Source organism: Vidua chalybeata, chromosome 6 (genome assembly GCF_026979565.1).
Source record: "Vidua chalybeata isolate OUT-0048 chromosome 6, bVidCha1 merged haplotype, whole genome shotgun sequence".
In the NCBI taxonomy this organism is placed as follows: domain Eukaryota; kingdom Metazoa; phylum Chordata; class Aves; order Passeriformes; family Viduidae; genus Vidua; species Vidua chalybeata.
This window is the reverse complement of record NC_071535.1, coordinates 33,410,174-33,428,453: the sequence shown is the minus strand read 5'-3', so window position 1 is coordinate 33,428,453 and position 18,280 is coordinate 33,410,174. Positions and strand designations below refer to the sequence as shown.

Below are 18,280 nucleotides of genomic sequence, written 5' to 3'. Positions count from 1 at the left end.
CATAAACCATATTTGAAGTCAGCAAGGGCAAGGGCCATCGTTTTATTCTTTGTGAGTACACACTGCCTTACACTGTGGAGCTTTGGATGCTGAATGGGGGTCACAGATGCTATCACAAAACAACCAGTAACAGCATAAGGACCTTTAGGTACTCGGACTGTCAGAAAAATCAGGCTGAGCAGTTCAATCCACCATTGTTCCTCAATTACCTCTCAACTGAGGCATGTCAGAGAAAATGGTGCTGAATAGGATGAAGATGCCTTAACTAGCTGCCCCAAACTAACACCCTGCATCCCATGGAATACTGGGAGCGTTAAAAGCTGCCGAAGGACCACGGATGTAGACCACATTTCTAACGGCCAAAGTCAATTTAACACATCCCTATTAGTCCTTCTGGATGTGCTGGAACAGACATAAGAAGTATTAGACTGGCACTTACAAACCCAGTCTTTTCTCAGCTCAACTAAAAACAAACAGATTCAAGTTGCAATGATGAATTGAAGCAGTAGGACATTAGACATTGTTTGAAGGAAGAAATGAGAAAATCATGTTTGCAATCACTAATGTCAAACAATACAGTTGTGTCATTTTCCTTCTAATACTGTTTATTGGGCTCTTATTTAGTCTGGTTTTCTACACACGCAACACTTTTGCAGTCACATTCTGTACACCACTAGCTTTTATCACTATAACTTTTTCAGCCAAGTCTGACAAAGGATAAGGGTTCTCAAACATAAGTGAGATTACAGAAAGTCAGTGAAAAGTGATGAACAAGTAGAGGAGAGAGTGACTGTAAATATCCCTGGCTGGCTTATTAAGTTACCTATTATTAGATTCCATGAAATCCACAAAGAGGACTTCTGAGTACCAACAACAGGAAAGACTTGTAGATACAGTCAACTAACCACAAGGTACAGATCTGTACCAAGCCACATTTTATTAGTTTTTCCTACACTCATATATTTGCCACAGTTTACACGAAAACCCAAAGTTGCCTATTTCAGAGGAAAAAGTGGAAACATACACCTTGGATGGGATTCTGGTATTAGTCTTTTTGATCACTGCAATGCAGCACCTGCAGCTGAGGGTATGCTGTCCTGAAACAAGGAGCTTTACTTCATTGTCCCACATGGTTTGATACTGGAGCCAAATTGCTCTAACTGTGAATGGTTACCAGAAGACACGGCCTCGTCTCTCTTTCACCCAGCCTTACCTGATTCCCTCGCACTGGTGCTCATCTCAGTCCACAAGAAATCAGTTCAGGCAGCAAAGGTGGCAAAAGGCTAGCCCACAACTACAAAGTAAACAGATTACTTAGCTCCCATAGATGACTCACTGAGGGGTTTGATGAGTACCAGAAGAGATACAGAAGTTGGCCTTGGTTTGGACATAGTTGATGACCAGGAGATGAGAGATCAGCATTACTACAACCTGAAGCCTGGCTATAGTCTTAGGTGGGTGGTCACAGTCAAACATCTGTAACTGGTGACCCTCACTCAGAATGGTTCCCTAAGGAAGACTCAGCACACAGTGCCACTCTGAGTGAGAAACAAGCCTTTGTGAAACTGAAGGCAAGGGCAACATTCTTTTTTTCCCTGTTCAAGCAGGATTCGGACCCTCCTTGAGCCCCAGCCCCACTGCAGTTGTACAAAACAGAGCCAAACACTGCTGTGTAGAGCAAGCACATTCACGGTGACTGTGTGTGTCTTTGGTTTCTTTGTGTTACAGTCTTTTGCAGGCATTTTTTTGTAATTTTATACTACAGACATCAAGGGCATTGACGGCTCCCTTGCTTATGCTGATCCTGATGTTTGGCAGAGCTGGAGAATGCTACCTTGGGGTGCTCCTTCCCTTGGAGATCTGGCGGGATGTTGCAGTTAAGCCACATCCCCACAGCTTAAACCACAGAATGTAAAAACAGCTGTGAAATCCAACTGTCTGAGCTGCCTTGGTGTTTGGCTGGCCTCTGTGGGGCCAAATTTTTTTGACTCAAAGTAAAAATATGATTTAGCATAATTCACGAGACTAGGCAAAAACATTTTTGGGACGTTTGCTCCAACCTACTTGTAACAAACAAATTTGGGCAACCACCTATACATGCCAGAAAAAATGTTTATCCAGCTTAGCCAAAATTTTTGGGCAACCACCTATACATGCCAGAACAAATGTTTATCCAGCTTAGCCAAAATTGAGCAAAATAGATTTGTTGGCTGCATGGACAAGGCTTTAGGCTTTTTTTAAGGTCCCTTCCTAATTTCAGGTTTCCATTCCCCACCCTCCAGAGTTTCTTAGATGATTCTTTCTCCTCAATGGCTTTTCAGTTTGGGCATTGTCCTTTAATTTTTTCAGCCTTATGGTTCTTTTTTTTTCCTTTAGTCTTCTTTTGCATTTGTTTTCTTTCTCTCCTTTCATGGCAACATATTAAAAAACCCTATCGCTAACATTCCTACCTTTTCTTTGCCAAACTATTTTTCCCTGGCCAAAGATATATTCTTTGATATCCCTTGATTAAACTTCCAATGTATTAAATAATTGGGAAATAGCAAGCTTAACAATTGCCTAAGACCACCATTCCAAAAAAAGAGAAGAAATTTTTTGTTTATATGTGTACATAATACAGGTCCTTATATATAGGTACATATATTTTAATACTCTTGCCAGTTCCTCAGAAATTAGAACAGAGAAGATACATGTAAGGAAAAATGGACTAAAAGAGGACTTTTGAGCAAGATAACTTCAGAAAGAGGGGAAATTAGACAAATTCAATGGCTTATCATGGAAAATTGGAGACTATGATTTCCAGGCACACCAGTCTTCCTTCTGAAACTACAAACGTCATATATTTCCCATGGAGTGGACCTCAAAACTCCTATTATTTTTAGCATTAACTGCTTGAACCATTTATAAGATGGCTCACAGTCCCAAAAATCAACAGGAAAATTCTCAGCATTCCAGTTAGAACTGTCTTAAATTTTATTTGAATTTTTAAAATTGAAAGTCAGACTGAATCTCCTACTGTTCACAGTAAGCACCGCATAGTTTTGTGTGCATTCCCAAGGCTATTCACACTAACCTATAAAGGCCTGAGTATTTTCTGCTGGATATGTTTCCTAAAAATTGCCTCACTGTCTCCAGAGACTTGCAATCACAGTGGTAACCAGTTATCTTGGGGATGACAAGAAGCAATTCTGCATGGGCAGTTGTTCAAGAGAGCCTCCCCAGTGGATTCTTCTGAGAGTTCTTATCTTCATGTTTCGATAAGAGCCTCCAACCAGTGAGTGAGTGCCTCAGACTTGCTTTTTGGAATATATGAGGACTTGAAATTAGTTCATGCTAAACTTTTCAAGGGCTGACTTTATCACTTTTTAATTGAAAGCATCTCACTAAAAAAATAATTGCCATGCTGAGAATGCAAAAGACTTGGGATGGATATGACAAGTCTTTCAAGCAACACTGAGTGTTCAAATGATGCTTAAAAAGTCAAACTACAATGCTGCCCAGAAGAAAGAAACTCTGCTTAGGCAGCCTTTAAGCATACTTCCCAGTCATGTCAGGACTGGCTCCCAAATACAAAGTACATGCACATGCCATGCAAGTAACATGTCAATGTTTATGATTACTCACCACAGGCTTAGAAAATGCAATGAAAAGCCAAATTACAATTAAAAACTTCATTCTCATGATCAATTGATCAACAGTTCAAGGAAGAAGACTTTGTTTTCATTCTGATTTTTAGGAGTCCCACTGGAATCACTGATAGCATCTTCAGCAACTGCAATGGTATTGTGTTGGACATCCATCCATAGTGGCTCTTGGCAGGTTCAGACAAGAAACAGGAAGACTGATATCACTTTGTTGCTGCATATGTTACTGTGACATCCAAGTCCTTGCTGGGTCAGAAATCACATGGTGTATCAAGGGCTTAAGATTAATTATGGAGATTTAAAATCCTGTTTTGACCATAAGCCATGAACGGAAATGGGCTACAGAAAAAAATAAGTTTGATGATTCTGGGCCATGGAGTAATAGAACTTCTTAATCAAGGAAAAAAGAATTAATTAATTTCAGTGGTAGATGTGTTTTTAGCATCCCTGTCAAGTAAGTCACATCATTACCTCGTTTTGGGAATCTGACAAAAAAGGACAAAATTAGGTATTTTATATTAGAGGAGAGTCTTTGCAGGGGTCTGTGTAATTCCATTTGTGTTGATAACTTCTACATTAATAGGCCAGGAATAATCTGGCCCATTAAAGAATGGAATTATATAACTCTCTTAGGTTGGTTAGCAGTCCTTTTTTCCTCTTTCTTATGTAGCCCAGATCTTAATGTAAACTGACTGTCAGTGAGAACTCTGGTGTACATTACCAGTACCTGAAAACTTCAACATATTTTCATCTCTGTATAGCCAATACAAACATTTTTTTCCACTGGGGATAAAAAGTAGTAAATACAAAAGTAATGTCCAAACCAATTCTCAGCCTTCAAAAAAGTACACAACATGCAGATGACCTCCTATACTCAGGTAATATCTTTTTCTAGTTGTAGATGAGGAGAGATTTCATATGTAGTGATGTAATTTTAACATCAAATACATTCCAATTCCCTTATCTAATCTAACAAGCCATTTAACAGTTTATCTATCACAGCAAGTCTTTGAATCAGTTTTGTGCCATGGGAGTAAAAGATGCCTAATATTTAAATAACCATCTTTTTTCACAAAGGTGAACTTGATCGGTAATAAAGATTGTTTCCAATCAATGATCTTCAAAAGATCTTTTCCATTTCTTTCCAGATGACTATACAAAACATCACAGTACATAAAATACCTTGGTCTAATCCACTGCCACTTATTTTCTTCTTTTTCATTATTTCTTAAGCTTTATGAAGTACTTTTGTAAATGTTTTGGGCCTAAAGAAGGCATGCTCTTGCTTTTATATGGAAACTGTAAGCACTGTCATTCCTCCACTGCCAGAAGACACACATGCACACATCTGGCACATTCTTCTAATCACAAAAGTAAAGAAAAAAATCCCAGCTGCAATATTAATAGCAAATACATTCTGGTTCATGTTGGTTACACTCAGGTGAACACTGATAAGTCATGCGTGAGGTTCTCATACATAGCTCTGGCACTGCAACACCAATCCTAATGTGCCTCCAGACTCTCTTGAACATTGCCATACAGCTCAGTCCTGAATGGCTTCTTGCTGACACACTTCTCTCCAGTGGAGATTCATTAGAGTTGGCCATAGTTGGTTTGCTTTTTATAGAAAAGTAAATAGATGGGCTTCATCTTCCCTCAGAATCTGGTACTTCAGATAGGGCTGGTAGGCCAAATTCTGCAGCAACGCTTTCTCCAAATGACAATTTTCAGGCATCATTCTTGAATGTTTACAGAGTACATTATGAAAAAATCTGTCCTAGTTAAGCTGATTCATGTGTCCTTCCAAATGCTTAACGAGGGTTCCAACAATGTATATAAAAATCAAATTAAAGGACCATGTTAAAAAACCTGTCTATATCATGCAAATGTGTCCCAGATTCAAGTAGAGAGCTCTATAAGGACCATCTAGGCCGTCTTAGGTCATACATAACCTACCTAATTTTTGGGTGATCTGTATTGCATTTGTAATCGGGAAATTGCTGTGGAAGGAACCCTGGTGCCATTTTTCAAGAGCAGACAAATGCAATAATGCTGAGGCAAATTCCATGACTTTCCCTTCCAGCAGTTTTAGTACATCAGTTGTTCACTACTTGCTACACTCAGTGTTTATGGAAAGTCAGTGAATACCTTGAGGAAGCAGGTGTCTCACATACCCACAGCACTCGCCTCCAAGCGTGCAGTACTCCTAGCACAGAATCCAGCACTGGGGACTGGCAGGCCATGGCATTCCCACCAGGGGCCACAGCACACTCGGTCACCATGTGCCTGGCACAACGCACCCAGAACAAAGCAGCTCAGCAAGAAACTGCTGAGCTTCTGAGAACACTGAGACAATGGTGTGGTACCTTTGCACTGCCACCAAAGCATCAGGTCTTCAGAATACAAATTAATATGCAATAACACAGCTTAATATAAACAGTAGGGATGGAAAAACATTGCCAGATATATTAATGAAACGCTAACTTTCCTAGCTTGGGAAAATTCATTCATCACTACAAAGGCATTGCTTTGTAGCATGGTTCAACAGCAGAGAAGGATGCCTATAGAATTATTTATAGGTAGTAAGAATTTTATAGCTTCTTTATATTAAAAAAAAAGATTTTTAAACATACCAGGTTCAAGTCTAATGTGCAACCCTATGAATGTCTAATCACTTTTGCTTTCTTCCTCTTCTCACTTTCAAATTCTAGTCTCCAGGACAACCACACAGCAACAGAAGAAATTTCCAGTAGTTCAGGCCATTTTTGCAATTACTTAAGTTGGCTTAAATGACATTATGATAACATTATCACATATAATAATCAGCTGCAGGGAAAAAGCTTTGGCCTAACTGATCAATATTCTTTCAAAAAAGAATCATTGAGATTGCTGCTTTTAAATGTCATCACTGTAAAGACCTGTTATAACTTTCTCCTCCCTGGCCTGAGAGGGACTAGATGAGATAAAGGGGCAGGGCACAGCAGAGCTGTGCTGTGAGATCTCATTCTTCCTCTAGGGTAATTAGGCTGCATCATGTCCTGTAACTCAATACCTGTGTTCAGAGCTTACCAGGGAAATGCACAAAGCAAGAAACAGACAGCAGCGGGAGCGCTATGCTATGCAACTCTTACAGTACACATTAAAGACTTTAAAGGAAGCAGCTGCCTTTCCACATGCCACCATGGGCCAAATAAGCTGCCCATCCCAATGTGAGCAACCAAACTCAGGCACTTTACCTCTGTTCCAGGCCCCTGTAACATGAGCAGTCTATGAGGGGATGGGTTACCATGCTGGATGCTGCACTGAAAATGCCTGTCCTCTCCTTCTGGCACAGAGAGCACCACTGTTCCTTTTAAAAAATCCCCTACTCTTAGCAAGGTTTGTTTTTCTAACTGGTTCCCAGAAATCTCTTGGGTGTTCCAAACCCAGAGAAGTAATTACTGCATTACTTTGGCCACAGACACAATATCAACCTTGTTAGACTTGGCCTGTGGAGAGAGCCAAACACCTGCTGCTGCAACATTTATTTGATAAGCTTCATGGTTCGCTAACATAAACCTGATCCTGCTGACCTGCAAGAGGATGAAAAGGAGTCAAGGGGAAAGGGTGGAGCAGGTAGGCAATCTCACGGCCCTCTGGCCCAGCAGCTTACAGCCCTCTCTCCCAGCAAGCTCCCATTTCTCTTTGCTTTCTTGTTTCCTGGTGAGAGCTTCAGAGAATTGGTTTTCCCCTGCAGTTATGCAGGCAGATGTGGATAGGGCTAGGATTCCCATGCCTTATGACGGATTAACTGACAAGTGCGGGATCAATACGGGAATTGTTCTAGCTCTGGCTGCATCTGTAGGCTTGCAAAGCAGACAGAATAGCTGCACACACTCTCACTGGCATGGTGGTGTGTGCACTGAAAGGCTGGCTTAATACCAAAATCCATTAGTTATCAGCAAGGAGAGAGGGGAAGAACGGCTGCAAATCAGTCAAATCAGTAGATAAAAGGTTAGGGAGAAAATCTGATATAGAAATAACAAATTAATTTTTATTCTTCAAATGACACAGTTTTCTAGTCTAGTATTAAAAAAGAAAAAAAAAAAAAGAAGAAAAAAACACATTATGGAGTGTGGGGGGGAAATAAATAAGATTTTATCTCAAACAGAACCATCTCTTCCAGCTGATACTGCCAAGTAGTATCTGACCAAAAAAACACATGCCAGGGGACTCTGCAGGAAGAAGAAAATAACCTTCCCGACTATGGTGCTCAATATCAGGAAACTTATTCTTGTCTGCTTCTCAGTCTCATCGGTTTCTAGGCAGAGGAAATATAAAACAGACAATCTAGAACCAGTAAAGGGCATTTCCATGTATTTGCTAGTTGCCACTTACAGGGAAAGGTTTGACCTCAGGACAGTATGTTTTCTAGTGTACTTTGTTTATCATTCTTTACCTGAATGACACCTCGGTCGGTGTATGTTGGTAGTTTATCTTGGAGATTCACCCTCTTGGGAGACAGTGGAAAGCAGATGAATCACTGTGGATTACATCAGAGCCAGACCAAACTTTTATATGAAACTTGGCAAAAATCTGAAGACTAATCCTCTGAACAAACATGAAGTTGTCTACATGACCATCTTCTATCTTATTTCACCTTCTTCCGCTGGCTCAGAACTTCAGGAAATTTATTTCCCGATGGCTAAAAAAACCTGCAAAAATTCAAATACTATGCCACAAGACATTTTCTGGATAGATCCAACTCAAATCAAAGCAAAAACCTCAAAAGAAAACTTCTTTTGTGGAACCCCAAGCACAGTTTTACAGTTATGTGAAATTCAGGTAATGAATGACAAACAAAGTTTCAAAGTTTTGGACTAGCACCAACATTCTACTTTTGTATTCCCCCTTCACAGGGTGAAGGTACAGGACATACAGCATCAAAGTAAAATGCTAACTAGACCCAGAAAACCAGCATGACTGGATTCTCAAAGCTCTACTTAAAACAGTCAACTGTTCTCCAATTTCTGCTTTTATTGACTAGACTGTTTCTCTCTGAACAATATAAGAAAGATGTTTTAGAACTAGTAATTCAGGAAAATAAACAAATAATCTGACACTATTGGAATGCTTTTGTGGAAAGTGCTGCACGAATGAAGACAGAAAGTGTAAGAGAATTTGACCTACCCTAGGAAGTCTATATTGCTTGGAAATCTGAGTGTACCAAAGATCTACAAACTAAGTGCTGCCCAGTATGAAAATCTTGAAAGCAATGTACAATACACCCAATTAATGGAAAATGCACCAGACTGAGCCGTCTTAGTTTTGTTAAAAACTGATGATGACCAAAGCAAATGACTTCATTCTTCCTCCACCATTTTGCTTTAGGCTGTATGCCAATGTTCCCAACACTCTAAAAGCAAAATGAAAGAGCTCCAAATGCATTGTTCACCCACCAGGCAGAAGTGATAAGGAAGAACTTGTGGCCTATTCTTCAACAGCTGCTAGAGAAACAAGCAGCAAACCTCCCAAACTAAGAACAGTTTTATTTCTTGGAGCTCTCTAAACAATAAAGCCATCTCATTTCAGAAACTATTAAAAAGCATCCCAGGCAAAGTATGGCAATGACTATAAATATCCTCCAAATGGAATTTCTGTAAAACCCCTGTCATATTACAGGATGAATATGTATATTATTCTGCATTTTATTCTTAAGTCTAGTTTCAGACTGCGAGCACATGTACACCTTGTATAGCAGCTTCTGTCCATAACTTCCTCAGATTACCACAGATGCAGAAGCTCCCCAAAGAATATCTGTTTCATGGTAAAATACTGGTAGACTTTTACACTAGTAGGAATAGTTTTAAGGAAAGTTGAACAGTTTGACAGCAGCCAGGGTGAACGACTCCTGATTATCTGAGACATGGAACGCAAGGAGCTTGACCTGACACATCAGCAGAGTTCTCTGAAACCACACTAAGTTTGGAGCACAACAGGGCAAATAAGACACAACAGACACACAGCTCACACAGAGCATCCCCAAGAAAGCTCTTGCTTTCTTGCTCTGTGCTTACAATGAACACTGCGGCCAAAAGGAACCAAAATCATACAGCAACTTCTTAAAATAAACCTTCCCAGCGGGCCCTTCTTCCTGTCCTCTAGCAGCCACCAGAGCAGAGGAGTGAAACTTACTCTGAGTCACGTAAGTGCACGTGTGCTGGTCTGCACAAGAGCTCTGAGCTCTGGGTGCCTCGGCATGCACAAGCGGCTCCCCACGTGCTTGTGCAGCTACCAGACCATGAGAAGAACGTGAAAGCAGGATGTCTCACTCTCTCTACATTTTCTTCCTCTATGCAGACAAATTTATGTAGTTGAAAATGGAAAAAAAAAATTGAGATTTTTCCTCTCTACAGGTAAAATGTGAGCAAATATTGCAGGCCCTTAACAGTGCACAAGTGACTAGAGCTCTGCCAGGTAATAACACATCACTCCTGCTGTGCCAGATCCCTGGGAACCTCCAGGATCAACATCTTACCAACTACATCATTTTGTATGACAGCAAAGGATCAAATTGGACAGAGTCAGAGTAGAATATCAAGATAAAACTTTTTTCATGGTAATTGAATAGTCTGCTCTCAATTTTTTTCTCTCTTTTTCAAAAGTGCATTTCTAGCTTTATGGTTGTGATGACAACTTTTATGTTAGGAACCAAGAGTAAGTAATATAAGTAGCTCAAGTCTGCAGACACACTAAAATAGGTTTCTCACAATTATGTCATAGCATGATGCCTTGAAATGACTGAACCCCATCCTTCTCATAAGTTTTTTGTTTGAACTATCTGGTTCCTTTGGGTTGGAATCAATGACAGAAAAAGACTATGGCTTTTTGTTATGTCTTAGGTTAAAGCTATTGAAACTGGTCACTCTAGCACTGCATTTCCTTTCAAGCTAAATAAAGCTACAGTCAAATACTGCTTTGTTTAGTAATTGCTAAAAACAAAAGACTACAACAAGACACAGGCTGTGCAGGGTCTGGACCTCACAAGACAAAGGGAATCATGGGAACAGATGCCACAAATGTGCAGATTAGGGCAACGAGAAATGCAGCTCTGCTTCTAAATGTGTTGGGGATGAATATGGTTGAATATTTGTTGACAGAAGCATATCCTCGCATTGAAGCTTATTGTAATCCAATGTAACACACACAATTTTTACTATATCAAACTACTGTAATTATTTCTTTGGTAATTTGCTAGCTGTGGAATAGTAAAAGTATAAAACTGTTTATTTTACTTTTTGTTTTTGTTGGGGTGTGTGTGTGTGTAAAGAATACCAAACCCAGGTTTCTTCTTAGAAAATTAATCCAAAGCCATGTGAAATTAAGTTTACTATTACTATCAGAATACTATTAGGTTACTTTGAGTATTAAAATAAATCTCTGGCCAAGTCCTGGATGGCTAATTACTTCCAGTTATTTCTGAATAAAGTTTTAACCACTTCTGTTGAGTCATCCGTATTTAACAGGTTGGGGTGAGGGGAGAAAGTGATCTGTCTGAGCATTAGACAAATAACAGACTTACTGACAGAATAAACACAGAAGAACAAAATGAAATGACCAAAAAGGACAGCAAATCAAGCAGCATTTGAGGAAGGCCAAGGGAAAAAGTGAAACAGCTTACAGTATCCAAAAGCCTTTGGGTTACTTTATTTCAGCTACACCATGCCTTAAGTTTTGGAAAGAAGAGATACAAAGAAGATTTCCAGTACATCAGCTCAAACTTGATTTAGCCTTAGAAAACCCAGTCTAATTCCTGAAAGCTTTGCAGCAGCTCTGGCCTGTTTTCAGAGCACTGTGGCACACAGGAGGTGGACTGGGTGCTGATGGGAGAGGTACAGCATGGAAAGACCACGTCCTGCTCAACCTAGTCTCCGGATGACCTGTTATAAATGTAACAAGTCAAGCAAAGTAGAAGGGATTGTCTCTGTATTTAAACCTTTGCTGGAACTGACTCATAAAGCAGGAAAGCCATGAAAATGCAAAATTCACTTTGGAAAAACATGCCCAGATAAGGATATATATAAGGCTTCCTGGACAACTATAGAGTAACTGGATCATATGTATACAGAATGAAACACTGTAGGAATTGAGTGTCCTTCACATATTGCTGAACATTTCAGCATCTCTGTAAATTAGAAGATTGAAAACAGGACATGGTGAAATTCTTTTGTCCATTATTACACAAAATCAGCAAGAATTAGCAGTTGAAGCCAGATATCCCCAGATCTCAATCTTAAAACTGTATTTGCTTTGATGTTACTCATTCCTAGGACACATTAATAGAGCAGTGAACAACTGGTGCTGATTGTTGTGGCTTATTAGGCAGTGATAGATTTGGGCCATGCTTTTACTCATTTCCCATAACAAATATTTGCACATGGGACTGAAGCGCTGGGAAGCCATACATGCATAGCTATTGTCTCAAGTTAACCCTTCCTTCCAAGGCCTAGTTCCACTCCCTCCTGCATCTCAGTCCCTTCATTAATCTCCCCATTTGCCTTCTAGTTTTGTTTAGATTACAAGTTATTGTCACTAAATACATGAAAACTGTAACCAAAGACAGTCTGAGCCTAACATAATTAACCAAGTAATTTCCAGCTAATGATTTACTGTTTGCTTCACTTCTCCACCCACTGTCTGGCTTTTTTAGGGCAAAGACGTAACTTCTTGCATGTTGCTAGAGGACTACACACAATAATGGGACTAAGAATGCAATAAAAAAGATTTAATGTCAAAGGGGATGAATAGAATCAATGAGTATTTTCCCTTTAGCAGAGAACAGTACATTGCTACTTCGGTGGCAAAGGCTCCTATGACCAGAAGAAGCTCAGAACTGGCTTCTGTGAGTGCCATGCCAGTGGAAGCACTTTTGGCTTGACTTGTTTTGGCCCATGTGTCTGCTATTCTGATTTTCAATGAGACAATTCACTGTCTGTTTCTGGGGACAGAATGAATGGAGGAGTTAGATCAATTATCTGAGAGTCTTCAGGATACACTCTGACAGATGATGAAAGGACTCTAATATGTAATTGAAATACCCTGTACCAAAATACTCACATTAAACCTTGGCTGATTACACACAGGTCTGAGCTATCTCGGACCTTCAGAACAGGAACTGAGTTGTTTATCAGTGAAAGCCAAACTTCTAAAAAGCTGGCTGCCCACTACAGAGCCTTTGTGTTGGGTAAATTAGCTTCAGGAAGAGAATCAAAATGAATTAAAACCACATGGAGATCCTCTCCCTTTACCCCCCTTTTCCCCTTTCCTCTCGCTATATGAATCCCCTCACCAGGAGACAGAGGCCAGTTCAGTATAATTTAGTCCAGTGTTTTTGTTTCCTAAAGTCTCAGTCTTGGGCTGAGTCCATTAACAGGCTGCAGCTGATTTTAATCTAGATGAACTCAAGACTTCTCTCTTCTTTGGTTTTAAAAAGATTACAAATTGTGTGTTATATAAATAGAGGGAAAAGGGAAAAAAGAACCAGAATAAGTAAAAAAATCTGCTCTCCATTAGCTGACCTGCTGAACAAGACTGTGATTCAAATAAAGATGAGAAATGAGAGATGTGGGGAGAAAAATACACAACTAAAAGCTCTAGTGATACTGCACCCAGACACAGTGGTAAGAGGAGATGCAGTAATGTCTGATAGCTACCATTACCACTGTAACAGCACAGAAGAGATATTAATGGGACTCCAAAAGCAACAAACCAGATGCCTCAAAGACTGTTCTGATAGTTTGCAGCAACCCCTCCCCGTTAAACATAGAATCACTTTGATTAGCAATTATGACCTCTTTTGTATCTCAGGTCTCTCTGCTAGCGAGGGTGGAATAAGTTGGTCTCAGACCAGCTCCTTGTAGGTACTTCAGAGTGTGAAAGAATGCCATGATACTCACATGGACTGATTCAAGTGGGATTTCTAAATAGAGAAGCTGACACTAGAGAGAGCTGTCTCATATCGGTGCTGACATAATTTTGGGTGGGAAGAGGCTGGGCTTTTTTTTTCTTTATGCCAGCTTGAATTCTCTGTCTGCCTAATGCCACTCTGGAACTCTACACACTGATTTCTATTTTCACACTAATGCCACTCTGAACTCTACACACTGGATGGCTCAAGACTGCATGAATCCATGAGTTTTAAAAATAATTGCTATAGGCTACAAATATGACATTCATTTTTATTGATGCTTAATCTCAGTGCTAATGTGTTCAAAGTCTCCATTTAAAAGACTCTCATGAACAGCTCATAGACAACTGCTCCATTTAAAAATTGCCACTGCAGCTGAGCAGCAAAGCCAAATATGAAGGCACAATGAACAGCACCGAAGTAGAATGTAACTACTCACAGTACCCTACAGACAGGTGGCTCCTGGTGGAGAGCAACAGGATGGCTGCCATTTGGAAAAACAAGTTACAGAATTCTCTGTAACAGACTTCTGTTATTTAACTCCAGCTGAAAAATATAGATAAAAAACCTGCATTCAATCAGTAAGAAAAACAAAACATTTTTATAGCCTATGAGCAAGATGTTAAGTGAGCTGTACTCACAAAAGAAAGGTCGCAAAGAAGCTGGAGTCTCAATGTTATTATGATAACTTAAAAATCTCAAAATAGCATTTGATTCCACAGATTCCATTTCAGAAGTCCAGAAATGTTTTTCTCTGCTTGTTAATGCTCTCATTTTGGGTATTGCACACATCTGTTTAATACAAAGAGAGTTTAGACCTGTATAAAGTAAAAATTACAACTTTGCCATAAGAAGGAAACAAAATAGAAGCAGTGAAAGTGCTAGTAAATAAATAATAATAGTAGATATGCAGAGAAACAGATGCCCCGATGACATCAGTAAGAGAAATCACATGGTTCTATCAGATTTACCTGAATACAACCCCTCCTAATAAGCGTCAATTGCAATGATAAACGTGCCTGGATTAAAACCAGTAATTTTTCATTCCTTGCTAATGGGGTAAATGTAACTTGGAAGGACTCTGTATGCAATCACTGGAGGTTTTATTTGTATAACTTTTCTGGAGGTTGACTATGACTATATTTGATTGCATGTGGGTGGCTGTGGGACAGGCAGACAGCTGGGTGAAAAACTATGACAAAGGAAATCTTGTCCCATTTCCTGCCTGTGCTTCATTCACTAATGAGCACTGCTCTGGGTCATTCTCAAGATTTCTTCATCTGTTGTTGTCTCGTCTGCAAAAGGGGCACCCTGGCAGTGGAGCTGTTGTCAGCTTGTCTTGAGAGTTTATTCTGCTCCCTCTCACCCTTGCAGCTGTGTGGGATTTTAAGTGCCTGGCTGTAAACAACTCCATATTTTGTGCTTCTTTTTGGATGACTTGAAGTCCGGTCTAAGGCCAGATGTGTTTGCTGGTGCAATCTGTTTCTCATTTCTTCTGATAAATGCATATCTCAACAGCTAATAATAAAGTGAAATCAGGATTTTTCTGTTGTCTTCTTCAGTTTGATTTCTATTGGAAAGTAAATGTTAACAAAATATAGCTAAGTCCTCAGTCTCTCTTTTCTGCCTGGAGTACTTGAAATGTTCACTGAACACATCCCTGCAAATAAACAACCAGGCTGGTGAATCTGGTGCCATTAGACTCCTGCTGTAGCAACCAATATCCCTCTTGCTAGCTTGTGGAAACAAAACCATTTTGCTTATTTAAAAACAGTTTTTCACTAACACTGTGTTATCTATTCTTGTTTCTTTTGTCAGAACCATTCACTTTTCTTCCCGGTAACAGAAGAATGGGGAATTTCTTCCCCTTCTTACTCTTTTTAACAGGATTCTTTTCTAAAAGGCTTCTACCTGTGCACAGGCAGGATTCAGCCTTCTCCTACAGCAAACTGTTCTGTTATCAAGTCTAGTCCACTGCTGAGAAAATTCATTAGAGGAAGAACGTAAGGACTGCTCCTCTCTCCTCATGTCCAGGGTTCAGTAAGTCTCTATCTAAGGAAAAGGAAGAAATCACACCAAATTTCATTGTAGCAAAGTGTTGTCTTTTGATTTGCGCTGTAAAATTATTGTATTAGGTATTGTATTAGGTAAAAGGTATTGTATTAGCCTTCCCCTTCCAAACAGGTATAAAGGTAAGGCAGTGGAAGGGGAATGCTGCAAAAGCTTAGCCTACCCTCTTCCACTAATGACCTGCAAGATGTGTTGTGTTGCAGTGCAACACAGAACTCTGCTGCCCGTGATTCTCCTCTTCTTTCCAGTTAGATCATGGCCTTATTCACTGCCACCCTTCATATCTCTTATAATGGGACCCTTATCCTTAATTAAAACCACTGCTTAAGTCTGTCAAAGATACTGCTCCAACAAAAAGCAATTCCATCGGGCACGGCTTTGCTAGAAGGCTTCCAATCCTCTTGTAGCTGCTACATGGTTTTTTACATCCTCTGCAAGTTTAAATTATTATAGATAGATAGATATGGATGGTCATAACAACAGTTTATATAAAGAAAGTCCTTTACCCAAGAAGCCTTTCAGATAAATGCTCTAGTTTCATCCCAAAGGAGATTTTGCCAGGCCCGCTAGCCCTAAGAGGGAGAGGAAACCCTTTCCACAGTTTTAATTAGGGATGCATCCAACCAGCACCTACTTTTATTGAAGATAATTTTTCCCTGGCTGTACTCAGAAGCTCATCTATTGTCTTCAACCACACTAATGAAAGTTAGTTGCTCACTCAACCTTGCTAGTTCTGTTGAGAAAGAGTCACCAAAAACCTAAGTAAATTTTATTTCTTCCATGCCTCTTCAGATTTATTTTAACACCCAAGTACAAAAACTGTAACTGTATACAGAAGGCACCATGACTGGCCTGACTGAAGACAACTGTTTAAACTGGCAAAGACACAATTTATTTGATTAGAACCACTCATGATGATATGTGAGAAGGAAAGAAGTCCTTTTAGCTTTTAAGAAACAATTTCTAGGGATAGTAATTAGGAAAACAAACACAAAACATTTGTATTTGTAAACTGAGTATACTTGCTGTGGCTTGACTAAAATGTGCTAATCTAATCTTGGAATTTTTTTCTTCAAAGAACGTCCACATTTCAAGATGCTAGTAACACAAAAAAAACTAAGTACAGGCAGAGTCACTCCCCCATTAGCCCACCTGGATTTTCAGCATTTTACTGAGCTTTTGTATCTATTATGTGAAATAAAAACCAACCTGTTTTCCAAAGGCTACTTTGGTGAGTGGTCTGAATTAATTTTATTTCTTAATTTAAGTTTTCAGGACATTCAGAGTTTTTTTTTTTCCATTTTCTGTGTTGAACTTACTGGGTTTTCAGAGCCACAATGCCAACAATGTAATATGGTATTTATTTCTTCCTGTATCTAGCATGGTTTTACACACAAACTGATCATACCTCAAATATCTAATTTGAGCCTGGCCCTAATTCTCCTGCCTTTAATGGTATACAGTTGACTTACTATGACTTAAAGAACCTTTCTTACACTTGACCCTCTCAGTAGTTTCACGGCATTCTCCCTATTCTTTTTGCATTCTTACCAAGTGCTTTCACTATGAGAAATCACCAAGCCCTCAGATCACTTGCATTAAACAAAACAAGGCTATTTTATCTAAGTAATGTTCTTTCTCTGTCTACAGTAATGTTGGTAGAACTTTCACAAAACATACTGTTGTGAGAAGAATCAGATTATGGAAACAGACTCTAACAGAAATGTGTGGAAGTGTCATTTTGTACATCATGCACCATGGTAACCTTGAATTAACAGGAAATCAATGCAGGGATGCAGCTTGAATGGGAGACAAAGCTGATATGTATTTGTGGGCTGCTTTTATTGTCTGTCCAGAAATTTCAAGGCATCATATACAAGGAATGAACTCTGTATATCAGAATCAAAATATGCACCTACATTTTTCAAACAACCAACACCACAGCATTGCCTCTAAAGGGATGCAAATCTGTTTCTCCATTGTCTCTTGGTATGCAGAGGTAGTACATGGACTAGACACACACACAGCAAGCTAATCAGAATTTCATGATTGCAGGGGTGTCTTTAAATTGTAACCTGAGGTTAGTTGATGACACAGTCATTGCCTAAGTCATCTGAAAATCTGAAACAATGGCTGTGAGCATGGTAAACTTTTATCACTAATCTGACAGTGTGTCATCCTCATGACCTGAAAGATGGGGAGAGGGACAGCAGGAATTCTGCCACTTCAGCAGACAAATCCACGGGCGGAGCAGGAACAGAAAAGTAAAGTAAACTTGACTCAGTCTCTAGCAGATACATTCAGCAACATGACTGAACTTTACACACAGGACCCTGGGTGCCTGTCACATTCAATAAGGAAATGGCATCTCTTATTGCTCCTAGGGAGAGCAACAACACAGAGGAAGAATCAAATGGCAGAGAAGCAGCAAAGCAGAAGTACCAGGGTTTAAAACTAGGTTTTAAAAACCTCACGTGACCTATGTAAATACTAGCACTGCCATACCTGATTTGGGGCTGTCATGAAAGGGAAGCCTAGAGAAACAGAGTGTCCGCCCTTAACCTCCTGAACTATCAATTTTCCTCATCTAATACTGCAGAAAGGTTATGTTGTAGTGCCC

General features: G+C 39.6%; 1 protein-coding gene across 10 annotated transcripts in view; it reads right to left on the bottom strand.

The window, feature by feature from the left end:
- The window catches only part of RAD51B (RAD51 paralog B), a 379,084-nt gene that overhangs the window by 113,546 nt on the left and 247,258 nt on the right, over positions 1-18,280 (bottom strand). The window contains exons 11-12 of one of the 10 annotated variants that reach the window (XR_008431371.1): positions 14,232-14,382; positions 14,030-14,136 (exon numbers count right to left, since the gene is read on the bottom strand). The exons of 5 other annotated variants lie outside the window; for them this stretch is intronic. The gene's annotated coding sequence lies outside the window, so the exon portion shown is untranslated. Of the gene's footprint in view, positions 1-14,029; positions 14,137-14,231; positions 14,383-15,501; positions 15,643-18,280 lie in introns of those variants that run through there. 4 more of the 10 variants (XR_008431372.1, XR_008431373.1, XR_008431377.1 and 1 more) reach the window with 4 other exon arrangements.